The sequence below is a fragment of the Gopherus evgoodei genome, chromosome 2, assembly GCF_007399415.2.
Source record: "Gopherus evgoodei ecotype Sinaloan lineage chromosome 2, rGopEvg1_v1.p, whole genome shotgun sequence".
Classification (NCBI taxonomy): Eukaryota; Metazoa; Chordata; order Testudines; family Testudinidae; genus Gopherus; species Gopherus evgoodei.
In genome coordinates this window covers 61,380,425-61,407,065 of record NC_044323.1, presented here as the reverse complement: position 1 = coordinate 61,407,065, position 26,641 = coordinate 61,380,425, and the positions used below count along the sequence as shown (strand labels likewise).

General features: G+C 40.4%; 1 long non-coding RNA gene across 1 annotated transcript; it reads left to right on the top strand.

The window, feature by feature from the left end:
* The first annotated feature begins 8,637 nt into the window (after positions 1–8,637).
* On the top strand, positions 8,638–26,352 carry LOC115645740. Its single transcript, XR_003998810.1, has 3 exons — positions 8,638–8,648; positions 18,694–18,697; positions 26,069–26,352. It is a non-coding gene; the product is annotated as an uncharacterized LOC115645740 (long non-coding RNA).
* The last annotated feature ends 289 nt before the right edge of the window (positions 26,353–26,641 follow it).

The window sequence follows — 26,641 nt, the reverse complement described above, 5'->3', positions numbered from 1 at the left end:
CTCCTGGCAGAACCTGGAGAGATATTAGCTCTAGTCCATATGACCCTATAGGCTGGTAAAGGCAGGTGGGTGGTTCTGAAAATCAGATTTAAGGCATCAACAACAAACTTTACTAATGAACAGATTCGCATGGATAATTAATTTTCCAGAAATTCTATGGATGACATGCTGGGGTCTAGATAAACACTGGAAAATAGGAACCTAAATCTCCCTCAAAAATACCATTAGCACTAAATGAAGGTTGCTAATTTGTCCTCTGACAAAATTAGTTGTAAAGAATATTACAGTTAAATATACCCAAGTCTGGAAATTCTCAGGTAAGACTGTTTTCTATATCGATAGTCTCAATATTCATGCTCAAAACCAATCCTCACCACAAACCCAGGGTATGTACCAATAGCCTAAGGATGGACAACTTGCTGTATGAAACATGGTGGTCCGTCCCTGTTTAGGGATAGAGAGCCTGGGACCACCCAACCCCTGTTCCTTTATATGGCTCCTTTAAGGAAACTGGTATTCAAGGGAGCAGCAGACTTGCTGGAAATGGGGCCTGGTACTGATCAGGCACTGACTTCTTAAACATGATAAAAGCCAGATTTTAGGAGACTCTTGAGAGGAGAGAGGGCAGATAGCCTGGAATTGAAAATTACAGGGGACATCAAGTCAGGAGAAAGGCTCCCTGGAATGGGAACCTAACCCAGAAGGGCAATTGGTGGGCTAGGGAAGCCTGCCTGACTCACAGCAAAGTGCCAAGAAGGAAAGCTGTGGGATCCCTTAACCAAGAGGATGTGGGTGGTGAGTTCTATGGGCCCGTGGTGTCTGGGCACCAGGAATATTCCTGGCCTGGGGCCCAGCTCCAGCAATGTTTGAGGCTGGGTCTCTCCTTTGGCCCCACCTTCCATCCCCTGGCTCTCCTCCTCCCCACCATGGGTGTCCCCCAGGCAATTTAAAACAGCCAGGGGTCCCAACCCACCACCTGCAGCCTCTGGGCAGGGTGGGTCTGTGTACCACCCCAAATGCCCCTGCAGCCAATAAGAAGCTGTGGGGGCAGTGCCTCAGGGTAGCAGTACATGGAGGCCCCCTGCCCGCCCTACCTAGGAGCTCCAAGTAAGCACCGCACCTGCCTACCCTACTCAGAGCCTGCACTCTTCTCCTTTCCCACACTGCCTCCCCCCTCCAAACTCCCTCTCAGAGCCTGAACCCCAGTGCTCTCACTCCCTCCCAGAGCTGGCACCCCTTACCCCTTCCTGCACCCCCACCCCTTGCCCCAGCCCAGAGCCTACACCCAAACTGCGTCCCAGAGCCTTCACCACCACCCCCTTCCCACACACCCTCTCCTGTCCCCAAACTCCCTCCCAGAGCCTGCACCCCTCACCCCCTCCTGCACCCTCACCACCTGTCCCAACCTGGAGCCTGCACCCAGCACCCAAACTCCATCCAATAGCTTGCACCCCAGACCCCCTCCCCACCCAAACTCCCTCCCAGAGCCCAATCTCTCACCTCTCCTGCACCCATACTGCACCCTGCACCCCAATCCCCTGCCCCAGCCCAGAGTCTGCACCCCAGACCTCCTCCCTGAGCCTTAGGTGGGAGGGTGGAGTTGTGAGGGGGCCTCTGGGCATTCTGGGCACCACCAAATTTTCTACAAATCTGCTACCCCTGCAAGAGGAAGGAGCTGAGTCCAGGGACCAGGTCAGGAGGAGACCTGTGAGACTCACCAGAGAGGCCATGGGCTGCAGTGGGACTGGCAGAGCTCCCCTACTCAGTGGGAACTGGAAGGGAACCTGAAATCTTGGAACAAGGATGAATTGGAAACCCCAAGAGGGATGGATTTGGGTCAGAAGGGCCAAAGAGACCTATGTTTTATAAAGACATAAACATTCCTCTTTGTGGGGCCTAATCTATTAAATACTCTGGGCTGTGAGTAAATAATTGGGAGAACTAGGACAGAACTGAAGGTAGGGTGCCATCCAGGGCCACATCATGCCATAGCAGGGGCATGCTTGGGGAGAGCACACTGCCTGTTGCTAAACTATCTACATAATTGCCTGAGCTTGCAATTTTAAATTGTTTCTGTGTAAAGCATGTCTGGCCTTGTATATACTAGGAAAATTGTGCTAAAATTTCCCACTGAATCATCCTCACCAGTGGGAGTGCTAACGTAGACAAGGTATTGGCAGCTGCCAGCACTTTAAGCACTGGGTTCTATTCACCTGCTCTAATCAGAGCTAGATGACCTGGAATTTAAAAATACTGGCAGCTACCTAAACCTCTAACTAAAGATGTGACACAACCTTTCATGACAGCAGCTGATGATGCTTGTCTAAGGACAGCCTTTATGAAATGGGAAAGAGGGCGAGAACAAGGCAAAAGATGCAGACAGAGATTTTAAAATGCTAGGCTATTGCTATCAGTCTTTAATATTTATAACCTATGTTTCATGACCCATACTATCCTGCAATGGGGGCACATACAAGAGTATATTAATTTCCTTATTATTATGTCTCTCTCCATTTTTAAAGAGACAGTACACAGCTTCAGTAGCAATAGAATTTAGGCTGTTCTGCTGCTTTATAAGTAGACTTGGCAACATTTTATTTTTTTTAAATTTCAACAGATAATATCTCGGGGGGGTTCTATTTTTATTCATTTAAATTTTCACAATTGCAGGAAATTATGGGAGGTCAGGCCATAGGGGTGTCAGATAATTACTATTTAATGACAGTGGATATTGAGATTCAAAAAGTTAAAGTTTTATAACTGTTAAAACACAAATTGGCAACATCACATGTCAAAATATGCAAAGTAAATATCCTTAAATCGAAGTTCTCAAGTAGCATTTTTCTTACTTTACATATCAGTAAATATAGATCATTACTGATGGAAATATTTTTTCATTGGTTTGTGTGTGAAATCAATGTTTGCCAACACTTACCTATAAAAATTTAATACGTCCAAGCCTATTTATAAGGGCCAGGATAACAAATGTTGCCAGTGCACCCTTGGGAAGAAACCTTCAAGGGACGAAGAGCAAACAGGTAGAGTCTGATCCAGCAGCACCCAGGCCATAAAAAGGCTCAGGAGAGACTCCAGTCCCAACCCAAAGAGATGCCTCGGATGGCAGTGGAGGGTTCCTACTAGCACAGGAGCACTCTGGTCTTTGGGAGCAGAACAGACTATACCGATCCACTGTTTCAGTTACTAAACGCACTCTGTAGTCTTTTCTTTATATAGCAAAACTTGCTGCATCATCATTTTAACTAGGGCTGTCAAGCGATTAAAAAAAATTAATCGTGATTAATCACATTGTTAAATAATAGTAGAATACCATTTATTTAAATATTTTTGGATGTTTTCTACATTTTCAGATATATTGATTTCAATTACAACAGAATACAAAGTGTACAGTGCTCACTTTATTTTTGATTACAAATATTTGCACTGTAAAAACCAAAAAAAATAGTATTTTTCAATTCACTTCATACAAGTACTGTAGTACAATCTCTTTACCATGAAAGTTGAACTTACAAAATGTAGAATTATGTACAAAAAATAACTGCATTCAAAAATAAAACAAATGTAAAACTTTACAGCCTACAAATCCACTCAGCCCTACTTCAGCCAATCACTCAGACAAACAAGTTTGTTTACATTTGAAGGAGATAATGCTGCCAGCTTCTTGTTTACAAAGTCACCTGAAAGTGAGAACAGATATTCTCATGGCACTGTTGTAACCGGCGTCGCAAGATATTTACGTGCCAGATGCGCTAAAGATTCATATGTCCCTCCATGCTTCAACCACCATTCCAGAGAATATGTGTCCATGCTTATGATGGGTTCTGCTCGATAACGATCCAAAGCAGAACGGACCAACGCCCTTTCATTTTCATCATCTGAGTCAGATGCCACCAGCAGAAGGTTGATTTTTTCTGGTGGTTCGAGTTCTGTAATTTCTGCATCAGAGTGTTGCTCTTTTAAGACTTCTGAAAGCATGCTCCACACATCGTCCCTCTCAGATTTTGGATGTCACTTCAGATTCTTAAACCTTGGGTCAAGTGCTGTATCTATCCTTAGAAATCTCACATTGGTACCTTCTTTGAGTTTTGTCAAATCTGCTGTGAAAGTGTTCTTAAAACAAACATGTGCTGGGTCATCATCCAAGACAGCTATGAAATATATGGCAGAATGCAGGTAAAACAGAACAGGAGACATACAATTCTCCTCCAGGCAGTTCAGTCACAAATGTAATTAATGCATTTTTCTTTAAATGAGCATCATCAGCATGGAAGCATGTCCTCTGGAATGGTGACCGAAGCATGAAGGGGCATATGAATGTTCAGTATATCTGGCATGTAAATACCTTGCAACGCCAGCTACAAAAGTGCCATGGAAATGCCTGTTCTCAATTTCAGGTGACATTGTAAATAAGTATCAGAGAGGTAGCCGTGTTAGTCTGGATCTGTAAAAGCAGCAAAGAGTCCTGTGGCATCTTATAGACTAACAGACGTATTGGAGCATGAGCTTTCGTGGGAAAGCATGAAAGCTCATGCTCCAATACGTCTGTTAGTCTATAAGGTGCCACAGGACTCTTTGCTGCTATTGTAAATAAGAAACAGGCAGCAGTATCTCCCGTCAATGTAAACAAACTTGTTTGTCTTAGCGATTGGCTGAAAAAGAAGTAGGACTGAGTGGACTTGTAGGCTCTGAAGTTTGACATTGTTTTGTTCTTGAGTGCAGTTATGTAACAAAAAAATCTATATTTGTAAATTACACTTTCACAATAAAGAGATTGCACTACAGTACTTCTATGAGATTAATTTATTTCTTTTGTTTATCATTTTTACAGTGCAAATATTTGTAATCAAAAACAATAATATAAAGTGAGCACTATACACTTTGTATTCTGTGTTGTAATAGAAATCAATATATTTGAAAATGTAGAAAAACATCCACAAATATTTAATGTATTTCAATTGGTATTCTACTGTTTGATAGTGCGATTAATCGTGATTAATTTTTTAATTGTGATTAATTTCTTTTAGTTAATCGCATGAGTTAACTGTGATTAATCAACAGTCCTAATTTTAACATATGACTCCTTAGAATTTACTTCTAGAGGACATGTGCATATACTTATTTTATACAAGTGAATGTCTACAAGAAATGCTACTCTTAACTTAAACTTCAGTAATTAGTAAAAAAAAATAAGAAAGAAAACACTCAGTTAAAGTTCTAAATCAAGACATTTTACCTTGGCTTGCAGAAGGCCTTGCACAGCTGGCTAACCCACACATTGTTCCAACCACTCCAGTCTGTAAGACTAAGGAAAAGAAACTCTTGATTCCTAGAAATCAAATCAGGACATGGAACAACTAGGGAAGTACAAATTTGCAGCTTCTTAAGAATGTTTTCTCAGAGTCCTCCCATTTCTATAGCTCCTCTCAGTTTCAGCACATATGCCAGAAACATCTGGTTATTCTGGCTGGCTGCTGAACAGTATAGTTTCAAGTCCTCTTTCTCAGTTTATGCATTGTTTTCTTCACCCTCAAACTTCACAGGAAAAGCTCATGTGTTCAGTTATGCTTGAGTTATACAAACTTTTAAATGAGAAAACTAAAATCCAAATCAGACATAGCAATATAAAATATACTACCACCAATGCAACAACCATATACCATTACCAAAGTTACAAACCAATGAAAAATTGCTTTGCAGTGCCATTTTGTAATATTGGAAGTTGCACCACAGGACTGGATTTCCAGAGTTTTCACAATAACTTTTTACAGTAGATGTTAAAAGTCTCCTTCTAGTATGCTTTTTCCTAATTTCTTATAAAGATGAATACACTGAATCTCTTGCTAGATGTCTGCTCTGTATTTCTCCTTGGATTTTTGGGCCTGTATTACTGGTTTCTTGAAACAGTGGCAAAGTAATTGAAACCAGTAAAAATATATAAGGCAAAACTTTTGCTATACATCTTTCTTCTTGATTTTTTGACTTCCTTTAGTGTCTCAAGCCTCCCACTTCACTTGTATCTAACTTTTGCTGTTGCCTCTCTTTATTGTTTCCTTCATAGTATATTTTATAATAAAGAAATATATAATATTTTGCAACAGACTAAACCATATTTGATATAACATTAGTATAAATAGTCAAATACTGCAGCCTAATCCTTCAACTCCTTTTGAAATCAATGGGACTACTCACTAAATAATGTTCAACTCAGCCTGAGTAAAGGTACCAGCATCTTGCCCTTACAGCCAAATAATAAGGCCAACATTTTCAGAGCACCTGAACCAATGGCCTGATTTGAACAGGGGTGTTCAACAGGAGCAAAGGGTGCTCAGATCCTCTGAAATGTAGGCCACTGGTTTAGATGCCCAAATACGCATTCAAGGGTCTTATTTTAATTTCCCAGGTTTGACGGTTTTGGTCTGCATGTTAATTTCTTTATTTCAAAAGGGCTGTACTTTTTACTGACTATTTTACATAAATATTTAAGTATATAAGTAAGGTTCTTTATCTTCTTGTCTTCCTAAAAATATTAAATAGAAGATAGGGTGACCCTAAGCTCAGAGCCAATTCCTAGATTCTCCATCAAGGAAGAAACCTGAATTTGTCATATCATTTTTAATATCATCTTCCTTCTTCTACATTTACAAGACCAGAATAAAAATCAGAGGCTATTGTACATGTCACTGATTAAACCAGGATTTCTCAAGAATCAAACATTTCCTTCCCTCTAAACTAAGGAGAGGGACACCTGCAGTTCAGGTTAACTTCCGGAGAGCTATCTCACTGTTCAGATCCTCCAAATCTTGTCTTCCAGCAAAGAGAGGGAAGCAAGTACCTGATAGCTCTGATTATTCACAGGTAAAAAGCAAAAACAAGCAGGGAAAATTGTTTTTAAAAATAAACATTGAGACATTCTTTATCAGAAAGCAGCAGTAATGAAAGCAAGACTTTTTTTTTTAATTGCAATTTACATTTTTGAAAAACCTCTCCCTAGCTCTACTAATGACTTCTTAGCTGGTGTACATGGCAGTTTTTCATGAGAGCAGGCATGGATGTTGTCTCTGCCTTGACCTTTCAAATATACTCAGGTTGTGATGTTGAAATGTTCTTTCTAACTGCCATAACTGTAATGTGCTATCTTTCGGATAGATACGTTTTCCTCATTTTGGGCTATAAATTTTACACTCCCTAAACCAGAGTATTGTGTGCTGAGGATTCAAATGCTTGACCTCTAATTTATCAGTAGATTGTAGACTTGAAAAAAACAAAAAACAAAAAAACATGAGAAACCAGTAGCCTGCCAATGAAGAATAGATCAATAGAGTAAAGAGTTTAACAACCATTGCATATGTCAATTGCTACATGAAATAATATTTGTACTGCATATATTCTTCCCTTGAGACCTGACTGTATTTTCTGCATGCTCTTGTTTGCCTTTCAGAGAAAAGAATTCAGAATTAGGAAAAATAACTCTCTCTCTCTAGTTAGAAAATTGAGCTTTCAGCCTTATTTAATGTTAAAGGTCTAAGATCAGTGAGCTTTCTGTTTCCTTAACCACTTACTAGTCTGATGAAGTCAAACTGATATTAAAGCTATGGTTCATAGGCTACGGTATATTTTATCTTGATTCCATGACTGAACTCTAGTAAATTCATTTTCTTATCTCTGTCGCTCAGGAACATGAATAAACCAGATTCTGGATTATCTTACCACCAAGATGAACAAGTATTCCGGGTAGCAATCATTCTCTCTTTGTTACCAGAGAGTATGGAGGAATTTATTGACATACTGTTTAAAAAATTCTTCATTTTGTACACGCAGGTTGTAGTATCCTGTAAAAACTAAGTTTGTCATTACACCTGGAAAGTGATGATGAATCCCTGAAAAAATGCCTAAACAAAATACACAAAATTATCTTACTGTTATTTAATACACAAAACATAGAAATATTGTACGCATTCACTTTTATTCAGTTTTAATGAAGCATTTTTCAAGAGATGAAATTAACTGATCAAATTTCTGTAAAAACTATTTTGTCCCCTTCTCTTTGAAAAGGGCTTTACATATGAAGAAATTAACACCTACCTTATCTGTTTACCATATGTTTTTTAGAGCCAGGTTTTCACTTGCATACACAATTGCATACATATTTTTCAAATTGCACACCCAAATAAGGTATTTATATTCATACACTGTGTATTTGCCTTGTTTAACATACGCACATAAAAGTGTGTGCACAATTGCACATAGCGAACATTGAAAAATCTTTCCCTTAGTGTTTTGCATTAGATATGGTAACACAAGGATGCAGTGTGATTATTGGACAGAATTTCTCTTGGGCATTGCTAGTGATTCAAAAGAGTACTCCTTGCACAATTTGCTGGCATAATGTCAGCAAAGACTGGACTGCTGAAGGTGCTGTCTCGGGGATGAGATGGAAAACTGGGGTCCTGACACACTTGTGGTCATTATTTATTCCATGGAATTTGTTAAACCCAGTGTCATTCCATTAGAGTTCTTTAACTGGGAAGGGAAATGGGTCAGGACTTGTTACTGGGAGAGAGGAATGGAGTGAGTCTGGAAGCAGGGAATTAGAATGATCATGGGCAAGTCAGAGAAGCAGTAGCATCAGTGTGAAAGCTGGTAGAAGGCAATGGCATAGTCACAGGGGGCCAGCGGATTGGCATCAGGGAGGGGATTATATGGGACACTTATTCATTTCTTGTAAGGCCATGGAATGAAAAGGCAATATATTTATACAATGCTAAGGTTGAGCATTTAACTGGCTAATAATGAGGAGATTCAGACACTAAGTTTCTCACAGCACTTTAAGACCCAGCCACACTCATATATTACAGCATATATTTCAAAGCATAAACAACCTAAAATGTTATGTGTTAAGTGTTATGTGGCACAATTAATATTGCAGTAGGAATATTAATGTCTGAATTACCTGGCCTTTTCTGCAGTCATATTCTTAGCTTTTAGATAACTACACAGGCATTTTCCTGCCCTATACTTTGTTATCTTTGATCACATTGGTGTAATAGGCCCTGAATCTGCAATCAAATCTTCATGAGCAGATGCCCATTGAAGTCAGAGGAGCGCCCTATGAGCAAAAGTGTCCTTCCATGCAAATTCAACTGTAGAATGGCACCCAACTGTACCTGCTTTGAACACACCAAGCCTGAGTTTGGCTGTGCATGGACAAAGTCTTCTGCTTGTCTGGACAATCACCACTGACATCAATCGGTGTCCATCTGTGTGGATGTTAGTGCAGGATCAAGACCATAGTTTGTAAAGAGATTTGGGATCTGTCTGAAATAAACATTTATTTTATTGTCATTATAAAACTAGTTGCCACGAGCACTGGGAGTGTTGCCAAGGAAAAGGAGACATGGCCATGTCATCCCTGTGCCCAGTACTCTCCAGCTGTCAAAACAACCCCTCTGGGTCATTGGTAGCCAAGCAGATTAGAACAGTCTTCAGGATGCTCTGATTTATGGTAGAGATCATTTTGTGCCAGGGCTGCTTAGGAATTGTGGAGGGTGATACAATGGCTAAAAGCCACCTTTACACAACATGCCTCTTCAACTGTGTTAAGAGCTCCTCAGATTGAGCTGAGGACTGAGTCTGGGTGTTCATTTATTTCTCTTCACAGCTATCTAGGTAATAGAAAATAAAGGCTTGAGTTAAATGGAAGAGTTTGAATGTTATGCCTTTAGCATTTCCACAGCAATTTATTTTCCAAGTTTTCATGTGATATGTCTGTGTGTGTGTGTCTTAAATGTTTAAAATTTTAAATGAATTCAATGCTTCTCAGTTCTGAGCTGACCTTTGGTAATCTAACTCAACCTCCTTCTTGCCCTACAAATTCCCAAGTTGCATGACTGTGGTTAAAGAAAGGGATTCCTGAAGTCTCTCTGTAAAATGGAGCAAAATTTCTTTGCAGGTAAATATTTAAAAAATCAGACAGACAGACAGACACACTTTATACAGAAAAACAAGCAACAAATGTTATAATCTTTACAAGGGGTGTTTTAAACAAAACGTTTTCTTGCCAGCTCAAAAAGACTTCAGTCTATGGAATTTAAATTGGAATAATCCAACCATTAGAGGATCATCTTCAAAATTCCCTTTCCCCACACTGCCAAGATTTAAAATGCCCACTGAAGAGGATATTCTTCTATGGTCTCACCAGCTAAAAAACATTCCAAACAAAATCCCTCTATTTACATGAAAATCTTCCAAAGCAGCAAGCAGGAAACTCACCCCTGAAGCTATGTAAAATAAATCTTTCTACGAGGAATTTTCACATTTTCAAGGGCTCACGGAAGAGCAAAACATTTATCATTCTTGCTTTGAATTTTCCCCTAAAACCAAACAGACTGTTTCTGACATTTTACCACAAAAAAGTGTTTATACTGTAAAAAGGGTGAGCTTAACTTAGGATTTTATGCAGTAAGGGAGATATTTTCACCAAGTTAAGTTATATTTGCTTGAATATAAATCACATACTGTAAAATATTGCCCTGGATCAAATTTATGCATAGTCTCATACACACAATGGATAGGTAAGGTAAAGTAGATTTTCATGCAAGAATATTCAGAGAGCAAAATCTAATAGAGCTATACAGTTCAAAGAGGATTTCCTACAAATACTATTAGAAATATATAAAATGCTGACCACCCTAAAAGATTAGTTCTTTTGAAGGGTTTTCCTCCAGCCATCTGGACTCTAAGAACAGAAATTCTCTGGAGTCCATCCAGACTTGAAAATGGAAGTTTGAATCCATACAGATAGAGAGAATTGATATTTTAGTAGAGAATGTCATCCACAATGAAAATGTACAGTTAAGCACATGCATATATATTTGAAGGGTCAGGTGTGACCTGTATGAATAGTGTGCAGGCTGCTTCTGGTTCATTTTGTCAAATTTTATATCCATTGACAGAGAACTAAAATACAAGCCAGTACCTGCCCAGTCTAGTTTAAATGAACATCTCCTGTCATTTGCCCTATATTTCCCTATGCATTTTACATCACTTATTGTCTTTCATATTCAATAAATGTCTCACACTGCTCTTCAAACAAAACAGCAAGGCTGCGTCCACGAAAATATTTTGCTGTGGTGTGAAGAATAAAATTCCTTTTAAACTTGAAGGAGCTTCACAATGTGACTGCGTAACCCTTATTAACACTACTGGGAGTTGCTTGTTTTTGTCCAAAGAAAAATATACCCCTTAGTTAATGCACTTTGTATTGTCACTGAAGGATCACACTGTAAAATACAAAGCCGTGAAAGCCTGTAATTTATAAGGCGATTATCAAGGTGCCCATGTGGCTCTTTTCATATGTATGCATACACTTTGCCCTTCCTAATTTGTCATGTTCTGTGTTCATCCTCATAACCATCAAGCAGAGAAAACAGGGTAGAGATCCCTTGCTTTTACAGTCACGCCACAGACAGCAGGTTAAACATTTTAAGACAAAAATAATACCTTGTTTGGTTTCAATTTCTTTTGGAAGGTATTTTTGCAAGTGCTTTATACAATCAATCTGTAGCAGGATGGTTGGGTTCTTTAGTTGAGCCTGCCTGTCACCAAGTGTTAGAATGAACGCTGGTTGAGAAATGGTTTATTTTCCTGTGGAATATTGACTTTTCAGCAAAAAAATCAAAGACTGAAATATTTCAATCCATAAATGGTGCTATGGGGCACTAGAGTTGTAGTTTGGGTGCCCCATGTTCCCATTTCCCTCTTCAGGCTGGGGTCCCTGGTCAGCTACAGCTTCAATGATGCAACACAGTCTCCCCTCCTAATGAGAGTGGAAGGTGCATCATGACAGTCCTATGACCGTGGTGAATGGGAGACAAAGTACAGCTCATGAATGTGCCAGAGAGGAAAATGGAAACACAAGGCATGTGAACTAAACTCCCCTGAGGCACTGCAGCAGTAAACTTCAATTGAAATGTTTCAATATTTTGTTTTTCAGCTCAAAAATAATTCCAATGGAAAATTTTTGACCAGCTTTAGGTAGAACCCTACAGGTTGGTGCTATTGAATTCTGGTGACTCACTGAGGCAAGTGTAAGCTTGTTGACTCACCTTGGATATCAAATAAATGGGCATGATCCTCTAGTCAAATGAATCTAGGGCCTGGCACTGAGCAGTCCAAAAGGAGGAACATTTGATACAGTGTGGAGAAAGTTCGAGCTTGAGCTGGGAATACCAGGAACTCAAGTCATCTAACCATGTAAGTTCATAGCACCCATCACTGTAGTATCTGAGCATCTCCCAAAATTATAAAATGAACACACCAATATTTTTCTCTCTCTCTGTCTTGTGTCCAGTCTCTCAAAATCCTTTATTAAGCAGCATACATATTGGAGTAGAATATGAAGCAAAAATCAGAATAGTTTATGGTTTCTATCAAGATATCTCCTTTGAGTCCAAAAATCTCATAAGTGCATGCTGAATAATAAAATAATGTATTCTTGTAAGGATAAGTCATCATTGTCTAATATTCATCATGGCAAAACTTATAGTCATCTTGTAATTAATGCTGTGGTATTACTATGGGATATTATTAAGCATCCATTATCAGTAATTATCTCTCTAAACCATCTCATAATACATTTAAAATGGAGAAATTCAGACATGCGAGATGTTATGCAAAGACAGCTGATACAGTTTTCAAGGAAGAAAACAAAAAATTGCATTGACTTGCATAATGGTAATAAACCCTCAATGACGTCTCAAACCAGTTTGTAAGTACAAGCGTCTCTAAGGTTGATGGCTTTGATAAAAGTAATAGAGAGGAACAGCTTCCTTTCCTTCGTGAAAATGAAAGTACATTATCGTCTCTTCATTGCTTTGATGCACCTGACAGATACACTTGGCGTCCATCCAACATGTTTCTCAATCTTTTTGTTAATGCTACAGAAATCAAACAACCTTTTTTTCTCCCATTTGTGGCAGGCTACAAGCGCAATTTGAGGTGAAAGGAATGCAATTTGCAGTACTTTATTTGTTACTTCCAGGCAAGTAATTTAACTGATGACTTTTCTTTCAAGTACAAAAAGTTAAACGTATGATACAGTACAGCTGATGTACCAGCTTCTTGCTGATAATAAGATGCCAAGAAAGCAAATTCTAATATCATGCTACTTGGCAACTGTGGATCAAGGAACCTGTAAAAGATCGTATCACTGACAACTGTAGCAGAACAGTAATGGCAGCTATCTTGTAGCACACAGTTTGTTTCACCAGCTGACAGCAAACATAAGCTGCAAATTAGAAGCATGGAAGGATTTCTGTGGTGACTCATTGTCCTACATTTTCAATCTCCAGACATCACTGCAAGCCAACAGGGTATTAGTCATGCCTGGAAGCTTCACAGTCAAATTATTAATTATAAATTATAAGAAGACAAAGAGAAATATGGTAGTAAAAATACCCAAGATAAATAGTCATTTCTAACCAGTATTATGAGCAGCGATATCCTACTATACTTGTGACTAGACTTGCAGGTTCTGCAGGCCTCAATCTTTGAATTAAGAAAAGCCTCCTCATGCCAGTTCTGCAGCCCATGGGAGGACAGCATGCAGTCAAGACACTATCTAATCTAAGAAGTTTTGCTACAGTTCATGGAAATGTTCTGAACTTTATTAATGATCCAGAATAAAAGTCTCCAAAAAAATTTTTTTTTGTAGTTTATTGTGCAGGGAATTGGTAGCTGTTAAGAACAAAAAGGAGACCAGAGAACTTGAAGGGTAACAAAAGTACACAACAGATATAATTTCATACCAAAAAGGTTCAATCTGAAAAGATGGAAGGTGATGCATCTGAAGAAAGATCATCTGAAACACTTGTAGTCACTCATTGAGGAGGAGATGCAAAAAATATGGCCAAGCAAGGATAAGGGACTCTGGATATGAAGCAAAGCATGCAGTGTGATCGAGTAGCAAAAAAATAAATAAGGGAAATTAGATTTTGAGTAGCATACACTAAGACATCATGTGATCTCATGTGTCTATAACTATAATTAAAATAATATCCCCAAATTAATGTATCTTGTGATGAACCGCCACTAAAAAAGGTGGAACAGAAAAAATGTCTCAAGTATTTCTAATATGCGTAATATCTTTGTATCTAAGGCTATGTCTTCACTGCAAAAAAAAAAGTGATTTTACATCAAGATAGCTAACTTGAGACAGCTATTCTGTATGTAAAATCCTAGTGGAGACAAGGCACAGATAGTTTTTACCTCAATGTAGCTAATCAAGGTCAACACCAGGTTGGGTAAAGGGTTGACCTCAGCTAGCTATATTTCCTATTCAGATAGCTATCCCAACTTAATTATCTCAATATAAAAACACACTGACTTTTTTGCAGTGAAGATAGTCTTATACACTAAAGTATTCCACACAAGCTGCTTTGAGAGCACAGGGTTCCCACATACAGAACAGTTTGCAGGATTGGGACCTTAGGTGGTAAACTCTACAGGGCAGAAGCTGTATCTGCTTGCTCCTGTGGGACACCTAGAACACTTTTGGGTGTATGAAAAACATACTAGTTCTATCATTCTTTCCCACATCCAAAAGTGCACTTGGTGCATCTGTCCTGAAGAGTTTATAATCTAAGGTCCCAATCATTCAAATTGTTCTGTATGGGAGAGTCCTGAACTCACAAAGTAGCTTGTAGGATTGGAGCCTCAGGTGTTTAAATAACTTCCCCTTCAAAAATGTTGGGCTTTTCTGTGCTATTTGCAGTAAAGGGGTACAGGATTTCAGTGCTACTTACCAGAAATTAGTCTCTTCCCCTTCTGAGAGCTGAGGAAAAGTTAATACTTCTCAATTCAGAACTGAGATGGTAAAAGCAATGGCTTGATCTTCTAGTTAGATTTTTGTTTTGGGGTATAACCAGCTAATTAAAGTTTGTTTTAATGACGTAATGATTGTATCTTACATTTTATTGGTTCTGTATTATGACACTTTATGTGGGGCTATACAGTTGTGGTGAGTGGAATCTCCATGGAATTAGACAGAACAACATTTCTTGAAATCCAATTTAAAAGTGGGATGGGCTTACACAATTTGGATTTTTACCTGTACCTTTCAATCTGCATGAAATCCAACAATATATTTTGCAAGTTTCATAAACTCTGCAGAGTTCTCATAAGTTCAAAAGTAGAATTAGTAACTGACTTCAAAATTATCCCACCAATTTGTTGAAAAGTAGAAATTATTCAAAAGCACCAGTCCTCATTGAGGACAACAGAATTAAATCAGATGTGGAGTTTCTATGCCAAGGTTTTGTTTGGTTTTGTGTTTTTTTTATGCTATAATACGACAAAAAATAAAAGTGAGGAAACCTTGCAAAATATCCTATTTCATGAAGATTTTCTCCAGCTCCCACCAGTCTTTCAAAACCAAAACCCTCTAACCCTTAAATAGAAAATCAAACATGAGAACATTCAGGCACATTGAATTACTTTGTTGAAGAGAGATGAGGGGGTTAGAATTTGGGTTTAGAGCAGAAAGCTAATCACAATCTTACCCCCCAGGAGAGCAGTATACTAGTGATTCTGCAGTGGACAGGATCATTCAAGTCTCCTGTGTGAGCTGCAGGCCTGGCAGAGAAGCCTCACAGTGGTTTTGAGTTGTTATTATTAGGCAATAACATACGTAAGCATCCTTGACACATTCAGCTTGTCAATACATTTCAGTCTCAGAAGGAGTCTAAATAAAAATCTTTGCCTAGCACGTTCAGAAATGTTCTCAAAAGGGAAAGATGAGAGGGGAGGGCAAGATTACAGAATACAAACTGTGAGGAGCTCTTGGATTTTGAGTCAGCCAAAGCAATGAGAATCAACAGTGGCCTAATCTTCTATTTCCTTTCTATAATGAGCCTGTCTATATGAATATAGTCCTCTTGCTGCTCAGCTGTTATCTGCCACTTCAGAAAGCAAATGCTGCCTCAAATTAGACAGTTTTCTTGCTGTTAATCTTTGTTCTGAAACCAGAGTAGTGCTCTCCTGTTGCTGTCAATCTAATAAACCAACATCTCTCAATTAGCCCAAGCCTGCCCTGATTATGATCTTGTCACTCCATTCTAAGACCTTCTTTAACTTACTAAAGCGCATCAACACACTTTGCCTCCCTAACTGGAGCAGTTTTACTAAACCTTACAACACTTCTGGCTTCATTATGATCCCTTCCGCAAAGGGCTGTGAATAGCCCTGACCAGGTTAGGAACCCTTTCCAGACATGTTAGCCTGCAGGATCAGGATTCTGCAGCCAGTGATCGTGTTCATACCAGGTTCTGAATGTCTGTTCTGGCACAGTCTGTAGGATTCTCCTATGATGAGAAAGAAAAAGGATACACAGAAGAGGATTCCATGACAGAACAAAAGTCTGGCCACAAGCAAGCACATCACCAAATATAGGGGATGTTCGATGATCCACAGGAATGTTAAGTGCTTCGCTTATCCAAGAACTTCTATGGACACAACATTTTGGGACCGGCTATTTCTGAAAGCTGTACATCTATGTGGCATAACAGGAATGTTACAATGGTGTCAAGACCCCTCATTGCCCAACTTTAGAACCTCCAGTTGGATAAGCTATTCCTCCCCATCATTTACATCCCTAGGAAGTACTTTACACACACACACAAATATCGCTAATTGATTACCTAGTTTCATGCCAATCGGTTTGAGTGCTGTGATATAACTGTGATAACTGATCAGAATCTTCCCTCAGTTAAAAGGTAACAGGTGGAAATGTGGGCAAACAGCCTGCAAGCTATTGCAAGTGATATCTGTTCTACAGGACTCCCCACCCTCCACCCCCTTTGTACCATGCTGGTGCCATACTTAAAACCTGATCATACCTGCTGAAATGAATGTGCCAAAACAGGAACACTTGAACACCAGTAGGAAAGGATGCAAATAATTTAAGGCATGTTATTTAACCACTAAACAAGATTTGCAGATGACACATGGGAACCACATGTGGGTAACACATGAAGCTTGTTGGGCATGTCAACATGTACGTGACAGGAAAATGTTTCAGCATTCAAATTATATTAGCATGGAGCACTGAGGGATATAGCCTGAATGCAAATGAACCCAAACCAACCATTAATCTTAAAAAGTAAACAACTGACTGAAAAAAGGCATAATATGAGCAATTTTATTTGATGTCATCTCATTTCAAGTGCAGGCTAAGAAGGCAAACTTTGTACATATTGATACATACATCCCTAATGGTACAGGGCAGTGCTGAACATAGGCAGCTTTGAGTTTCTCACATGGCCACAGCGCACTATAGACAGAAGTAGACCGACGCTGTTGCTAACCGGCATCATGATCCAGGACCTGTACATGCCTCTTAAGCAGCCACCCTAAAACTTCTCTCAAAGAAAAATTAAAAATTACTTTTAGCTGTTGACTCAATGGCATTGCCTACTTTGGGAATCTGCCCTAATTCCAGCAAAGACTAGACACCAATGCAGCTGCACTAGTACATACTTCAAGCGTAGACAAGGACAGCCATGATGAAGCAATTGGGAACAGCCTCTCTTAACCTGGCATGAAACTGAGCCACATTCCCTCAGGGAAGACCATCCCTAGAGATTGTGGTGCCCTACACAGCCCCCCTGCAGGAGGGCCGGGCCCGGGCCTCCGAGGAGGGGAGGTGTCCCAGGCCTCTGCAGGGGGTGGGTGGTATTCCAGGCCTCCACGGGGAGGTGGGGAGTGGGGAGGGCTGCACCCAAAGGCTTTGGGAGGCAGAAGCAGCCAGTGCAGGAAGGCAGCAGGGGTCGAGCCCACACTCACGAGGCAGCAGGAAGTGAAGCAACTTGGCCCCAGCCCACTCTGCTCCCCTGGATCCCAGGCTTGGGGGAAGGGGGGAAACTGTGTGGCTGGGAGCTGGCAGAGCTGAGCAGGCTGCAGCCAGGTTGGTGAGTGCAGGGTGGGCCCGACCCTGACTCCTGCTTCAGTCCCCCGGGATGCATAGCTCAGGGGATAGGGTTTGGGGGGGGAAGAGGTGGGAAAGGGTGCAGGCGGAGACTGGCTCAGCTGTCCAGGGTATCAGGGTGGCCACTGGAGTTGGGTGCAGCATGCAGCTGCGTAGGGCACCAGGAAATTTGGGGCAATTTGGTTCCCCAAATTTCCTGGTGCCCTGTGCAGCTGTATAGTTTGTGTATGGGTAGGGATAGCCCTGCCCTCAGGTGTAAATCCTCATTTTCCTGGTGTACACTCAGCATTTCCAGTGGTGCAGCTATCCCTGTGAGTGGTCATCAATTGCTGGCATCCAGATAAATTCCAAAAGTAGACAAGACCAATATTTTTCTTTTGCTCAGCTTCAGTGTGATCTAGGAATGGAACCATCAGATGTTTAACTAAGCATCTGCATCGCAAGCCATTGAAATAAAATCTTCATCTCACCATTGTCACTAGACTAAAAGGTTGTTTTGTGAATCTACTAATTGTCCCAGGAGAAGGTTAATATTTATATAGCTTGCTGAAGAACACATGCTCAGCAACCTATTTCAAACAGAGCATCACTTCTGGACCTTAGTAAAAATAAGTACAGTCACGCAAATCTCTTGTCACAAAGAAATAGCAAAGAGCAGATACTTGTTAGAATGATCCTAAACCAGGCTCCTGAAGCAGGGTTTCCCAGCAGATGGCATTTTGGCATTAAAATAAACCCACAATGGAAGCCCATATCTCAGCAGCGTTAACTTTAGCAAATGTTTGTGGAAAACCATTGTGAACAATGCCTGAGATATGACCGAGACGAATCAGGTTCGACTAAGTGTTTAATCGGTGAGGAACAACCGAATGCAACTGAGTAAAGTTCAAAACCAAACAGCTGTTTATTAACCGAACAAGCAACAAGGATAAACTGCAACTTGGATTAGAATAGGGCAATTCAACAACTACAGACACTATCAGAATAAAAATATACACAACCTGGTACCAGGCAACAAAAACAACAACAAGGAGATAGGCAGACTGGACTAACAACAGGAACGAATTACAATTCAAATTGAACAAGGCAATTTATCAATCAAGAATACTATTAATTATATATAAAACTTTATACACAACTTTATACAAAAATTTATACCAAGCAAGGAAGAAAAAACAGAAGAAGGTAACTAGGCAAAATGGATTATATACAAACATTTAAATGTTCTTTCCACACTCCAGATGCAGCTGACCAGCAGCACAGACACTGAGTTCATGGCAAATCCTAACACGACACGAGCCGGCAAAACAGAGAAGACCCTGGCTGAAAGGGTGATCAGGCCTTTCAGCTAACACGCGGGAACTTCTAACGGTTTTTGGCGCAAGACACAGTTTTATCTGAAGACTCTTACTCGTGTTGGCGTTGGATTGGTTCCCAGCTCCTGCACTTATCGAGTTCTGAGCTGGTGCCCTTTATGTCAGTAGGAGCTGCACCCAGCACACTAGGGGCTGCACATGACACACCACTTTTGCACACGGCACAGTTGTAGCACATGGCCCTGCAGTAGCACATGGCCCACTAGTAACACACGGCCCTATACTGACCTTGTGCTGACCGACGATCGCCAGACCGAGAGCCAGAGTGTGAGTTTCAGGTTGTGACAAGATACACCTCAGAAAATACTGGAGTGTAACTTTTTCCCCTTTAAATTATCATTTAAAAAGGAAGTTAAAACGCAGAGGGCAAAACATCATTAAAACATATTACATAAGATGAGTCATCAAAAATTAATAATTTTAAAAATTATTTGTAACATTTAAAACTGTAAACTCTGTCTTTAGAGTGGTCTGGATCTGGTTGTTTTTTGTTTGTTTTTTCCCCCTATGTATGGCACTAATAGAAAAAGTTAAAAAGCACTCCGTAACAAGACTAATTGAAAAAAAAAGTATTCAGATGATCAGAGGAGGGATGTTAAGAGGGTGAAAATTGCTGACCGTCCCACCATGTAAAGAAGGGGCTATTTGACTGGCACTAACTGTTTCCTCTACCACACAGAACAATTGTTCTCACTAAAAACAGAGATGCTGCAGTTAAAGATGGCCTTCCAAAGAAAGTTAGCACTAGATAGCTGACATACCCTTTAGCCTAGTAGAAATATTGCACTTTGATCCATCTTAGATGTCTACGTTATTTGTATAGCCCTGTTACCATAGTATCTGAGTGCCTCACAGGCTTTCATGTATTTATCCTCACTCCACCTCCTCTGCCATAGGAAGGTGCTATTAGTCTCATTTTACAGATGGGGAAGAGCGGCACAGAGAGGCTGAAGGTATGTCTACACTTGCAGGGCTACAAATTGTAATGTCGATGTTCGGATGTAAGCCGGGTTCTGAGACCTTTCACTGTTGTGGGGGTTTCAGACCCCCATGCTCCAGCCCAAGCATCTATATTGCAATTTTTAGCCTGCACAGCCTGAGCCCGTCAGATGACCCAGGCCAGCAACAGCTGTGCTGGGCATCTTTTGTTGCAGTGTGGGGTATGTACACATACCCTAAGTGACTTACCCAAGATCACCCAAGAAGTCTGTGGTAGAGCAAGGACTCAAATCCAGGCCTCTCAAGTCCTACACGACCAGACAGCAAATGTGAAAAATCGGGACGGGGGTGGGGGGTAATAGGTGCCTATGGAAGAAAAAGCCCCAAATATCAGGACCATTCCTATAAAATAGGGACATCTGGTCACCCTATACACAACTGCCCTAACTACTGGACCATCCTTTCTCTCAAAACTTTGATAACTCAAACATCTGACTCTAGGGAATTCAAACTCTGCTTTCTGTCTCTCTCTTTCAGATATACAACTGCCAGAGTCAGAGAGTCATTCTCCCTCTTTTTTCCCATGTCCCAACCAACTATTCATTGTCTTCATGAATGACTATGAAGCACCACTATGAATAACAGTGAATAGTCATTGGGCCAGGAAAAGCAAGTGAGAATGACTCTACAGTCTGATGGTTAGGCATTCATGTGGGAAACCCAAGCTCAAGTTCCTGCTGCAGTGATCATTTCACTAGTTATAAAAAGTGGAACAGCCCTAAGAGGAGAGAGAGAGAAAACCTCAGACCAGAATATCTCGTAGATCAGTGGAAGCAGTGGTTTCCCCAGGAATTGAATATAGGGGAGGTGTTCGAATTTACAGTGGGGGTGTCAGGACAGATGAGCTATATAAAAGAGATATGAATAAAGTAAATATTTTGTTAGGATAATGCAAATTGCACCAAAACATATAACAGGTCTAGATTTCTAAAAACAATTTTTTTAAAAAAATGTATGTAATTTAAATTGACTTTTGAAAAGTAAGCCATCATGGGATAAGAGGGAAGTTCTTCCATGGATCAGTAACTAGTTAAAAGATGGGAAACAGAGGGTAGGAATAAATTATCAGTTTTCAGAATGGAGAGAGATAAATAGTAGTATCCCTGAGGGGTCGGTACTGGGACTATTACTGTTCAACATACTCATAAATGATCTGGAAAAATAGGTAGCAGTGAGGTGGCAAAATTTGCAGATGATACAAAACTATTCAAGATAGTTAAGTCCCAGACAGACTGCGGAGCATTACAAAGGGATCTCACAAAACTGGGTGACTGGGCAACAAAAATGGCAGATGAAATTCAACGTTGATAAATGCAAAGTAATGAGCATTGGAAAACAATCTCAACTATACATAAAAATGAAGGAGCCTGAATTAGCTGTTAACACTCAAGAAAGATCTTGGAGTCATTGTGAATAGTTCTCTGAAAACATCTACTCAATGTGCAGCAGCAGTTGATGATTCCCAACATTCTGTTTGCTTTTTTAAAAAGGACAGGAGTACTTGTGGCACCTTCGAGACTAACAAATTTATTTGAGCATAAGCTTTTGTGGGCTCCAGCCCACTTCATCGGATGTAGCCCACAAAAGCTTATGCTCAAATAAATTTATTAGTCTCTAAGGTGCCACAAGTACTCCTGTTCTTTTTGCAGATACAGACTAACACAGCTGCTATTCTGAAATCGTTGCTTTTTAAAGACAGGGATAGATAATAAGACAGAAAATATCATATTGCCTCTATATAAATCCATGGTATGTGTACACCTTGAATACTGTGAGGGGATTTGGTCACCCCATCCCCAAAAAGATATATTGGAAATGGGAAAGGTACAGAGATGGGCAACTAAAATGATTAGGGGTATGAAACAGGAGGAGAAATTAAAATGACTGGGAATGTTCAGCTTAGAAAAGAGACGACTAAGGGGGGATATGATAGAGGTCTATAAAATCTTGACTGGTGTGAAGAAAGTGAATAAGGAAATGTTATTTAATCCTTCACATAACACAAGAACTAGCAGTTACCCAATGAAATTAATAGGCAGCAGGTTTTAAAAAAAACAAAAGGAAATACTTCTTCACACAACATAAAGTTTAACCCGTGGAACTCTTTGCCAAGGGATGCTGTGAAGACCAAAACTATAACAGGATTTAAAAGAGAACTAGATACATTCCTGGAGAATAAGTCCATCAGTGGCTATTAGCCAGGGTGGGGAGGGATGCAACACCATGCTGTGAGTGTCCCTAACCTGTTTGCCAGAAGCTGGGAATGGGCAACAGGGGATGGATCACTTGATGATTACCTGTTCTGTTCATTCACTCTGACGGACCTGGCCTTGACCACTGTCGGAAGACAGGATACTAGGCTATATGGACCATTGGTCTGACCCAGTATGACCATTCTTATGTAAAAAATAATTATAATAATAAAAATGTTTAGTACAGAAACTCCTCAACATAATGACCTCTCAAGATAGCAACAATGTGAGATAACAACCTTGGCAAATACTGCATTTTAAAAATCTTGGCCTACTAGGAAACATATTTATATAAATTTCCATTCCCAGTCACAAATCTAGCATTCTGGAGCAAATATAGTCCAACAAAATATAGTCCAACAAACAAATGTTTATTTAACATGCCCCTTATTTAAGCCATCAGAGGTGCTTTCATGTGAGTACACCTGCCGGGTGGGGGGCAAGAAGGCACCTTGCTCGTTCCTCCAGCTGCTCACTCTTCGCTCTGGCCACAGCTGTTCGTTCACTCCACCACTCTGTTTCCAATGGCCCTGCACAGTCACCTTCTGCTGCCACCTGCCCCTGTGACCTCTGAGAGTTGGTCTTTTGAGGTTCCACCCAGCTCTCAGTGATTTCAGCTGAGCTCTCAGTGGGGGAATCTCTCTGCTAGTGCAGTCTGGGCTGTCTTTTACACAAAAACACAGACCCCACAGCAGGACTAAGCACTTAGACCTGATTGTCAGTGATTTCAGCTGCAGTGGTCACTTAACAGAACAAAAGACTGACTATGGAGCCTAATCAGTCTTGTCTTTAAACAGTGGAGAGGGACAGGTCCCCACCCTCTCTTTTGATGCCCTCAATCAGCACAGCCTAAGTACAGTTCTACTGCCCTTTACTCATACAATAAGAACAACATTTCATTTCCTCCCCCCCCCCCCTACATTCAAGTGATTTGTAACCCAACCCCAGCCAAAATCTATCACTTGGGCAACACAGCTCCGTTTGCTGAATACCTAGGTAGATTAGATGTGAATGTAAATACAATCTGGTCCTGAAGCCTTTCCCCCCCAGCTCATCATTAGCTGTCAGGGAGAGCTCATTTAGACTTTGCTTACAAATCATCATTTGAAATTATTAGGTTGGCCAACATCACTGAAATGAATGCACTGACATTGTCATAAAAAAACAGCTGTATAAGGAAGCTAGACTGTGTTCATACTTTTCAAATCTATTCTACTTTCAGATACACGTATTTTATCATACACTGTATATGCTTTTAAAGTGTGTATTAACGTTTCAATTTCAATTCAAATTTCGAAACAGTCACTAAATTGGCATGTTTCAGAGTAGCAGTCGTATTAGTCTGTATCCACAAAAAAAACAAGAGTACTTGTGGCACCTTAGAGACTAACAAATGTATTTGAGCATAAGCTTTCATGGGCGCACTTCATTGGATGCATAGAATGGAACTTATAGTGCGGAGATATCTATACATACAGAGAACATGAAAAGGTAGGAGTTGCCCAACCAACTCTAAGAGGCTAATTAATTAAGATGCTCTATTGTCAGCAGGAGGGAAAAAAACATTTGTAGTGATAATCAAGATAGCTCATTTAAGACAGTTTGACAAGAAGATGTGAGGAAACTTAACATGGGGAAATAGATTCAGTGTGTGTAATGGCTTAGCCATTCCCAGTCTCTATTTAAGCCTAAATTGATTGTATCTAGTTTGCATATTAATTCAAGGTAAGCAGTTTCTAGTTGGAGTCTGTTTTTGAAGCTTTTCTGTTGCAAAATTGCCACCTTTAAATCTGTTACTAAATGGCCAGAGAGGTTGAAGTGTTCTCCTAGTGGTTTTTGAATGTTATGATTCCTGATGTCAGATTTGTGTCCATTTATTCCTTTGCGTAGAGACTGTTCGGTTTGGCCAATGTACATGGCAGAGGGGCACTGCTGGCATATATCACATTGGTAGATGTGCAGGTGAATGAGCCCCTGATGGTGTGGCTGATGTGATTAGGTCCTATGATGGTGTCACTTGAATAGATATGTGGACAGAGTTGGCATTGGGTTTTGTTGCAAGGATAGGTTCCTGGGTTAGTGTCTTTATTCTGTGGTGGGTGGTGGCTGGTGAGTATTTTCTTCAGGTTGGGGAGCTGTCTGCAAGCAAGGACAGGCCTGTTTCCCAAGATCTGTGATGGTGAGGGATCGTCCTTCAGGATAGGTTGTAGATCTTTGAGGATGCGCTGGAGAGGTTTTAGTTGGGGGCTGTAGGTGATGGCTAGTGGAATTCTGTTATTTTCTTTGTTGGGCCTGTCCTGTAGTAGGTGGCTTCTGGGTACTCCTCTGGCTCTGTCAATCTGTTTTTTCACTTCAGCAGGTGGGTATTGTAGTTTTAAGAATGCTTGATAGAGATCTTGTACATGTTTGTCTCTGTCTGAGAGATTGGAGCAAATGCAGTTGTATCTTAGAGATTCGCTGTAGACAATGGATCGTGTGGTGTGTCCTGGATGGAAGCTGGAGGCATGTAGGTAAGTATAGTGATCAGTAGGTTTCTGATATAGGGTGGTGTTTATGTGACCATTGCTTATTAGCACAATAGTGTCAAGGATATGGACCGTTTGTGTGGATTGGTCTAGACTCAGGTTGATGGTGGGATGGAAATTGTTGAAATCATTGTGAAATTCCTCAATGGCTTCTTTTCCAGGGGTCCAGATCATGAAGATGTCATCACTGAGCGCAAGGAGAGTAGGGGCATTAGGGAATGAGAGCTAAGGAAGCATTCTAAATCAGCCATAAAAATGTTGGCATACTATGGGCCATGTGGGTAACCATAGCAGTGCCACTGACTTGAAGATATATATTGTCCGCAAATGTGAAATAGTTGTGAGTGAGGACAAAGTTCAGCCACCAGGTTTGGCATGTAACTAGTTCACAAAACTAGTGAGGTGAGTGACTAGTGGGGTGGAGTTGGGGAATTAGGGAAATCACTGAGTGAAAGGCACTTTCCCACAAAGTTGAAGATCCAAGTTCACATCCCTTCTCTACTTCAGGCAAGAGGGAGAATAGAACCAGGTCTCCCACATCCTAGGAGAGTGTTTTGAGGCTGAGCTAAAGCTTATATGGAAGGCATCACCAAAACCTCTTCTGTTATCACCATGTTGTGAACCCTTTGTTTGCTTTTCTCAAAATGCCTCCAAATCTAAATACATTTTTCAGGTTGAAACAAAACATTTTGTTTTGACATTACCAAAACCTTTAGATTTTTTCAGTTCAGTTGAAACTGTTTGACTAACTTGACACACATTCATACATAGTTTCTGTCAGCTTGAAACTGCATTTTTCAGTTAATAAACACAGACCTTTGTCTTCGGTATTTACCAACAAAATCCAAAAAATTCTTGGACTTTGAAAAAACCATATTTGACTTCCATGGATTGTCACCTGAATTTTGGCTTTTGCAGGACCCAGCTTCTCCCTTGCAGAGTTCCTGCCAGACTGCAGCGTATCCCTGGGCACTCCCTCTGCACAGTGAGAGCACGAGATGGACAGGGAGCAGGGGCCTGACCGCTGAGACCATTGGACCGCTGCAGCAACAGGCCCACAAGGAGTGGAAGGATTTCTTCCCCCTCACCCATGCTGGGATTACCTAGCATCCCTCTTCTCCACTCATTGCCCTGCATTTTTGGTGGCTAGTGATTTTTAAAAAAATTTGGAACACTAATATTCCTGGGAAATTTTAAATTAAGTAAAAGCAAAAAACAAAGGGCTTTACAAATAAATTATTCATCCGAAAGATTTCTCCCAGCTCTAGTGGTGACATGTTCCTGTGTTTTGCTTTGACCCCTTCTTATTTTTTACATCTATCACAAAAGGATGACAGCTGTTAAACCTCATTGAAATTGGTGAGTGTAACCCAACTTCTAACAGCACACATGGCGCAGAATCAAACCAAAGAGCCCAGGGGAAATTACATTCATCTTTATCTCTATGATGGGGAGTCCCTCCGCATAAAACTTGGAGAGTTAAACTAGACC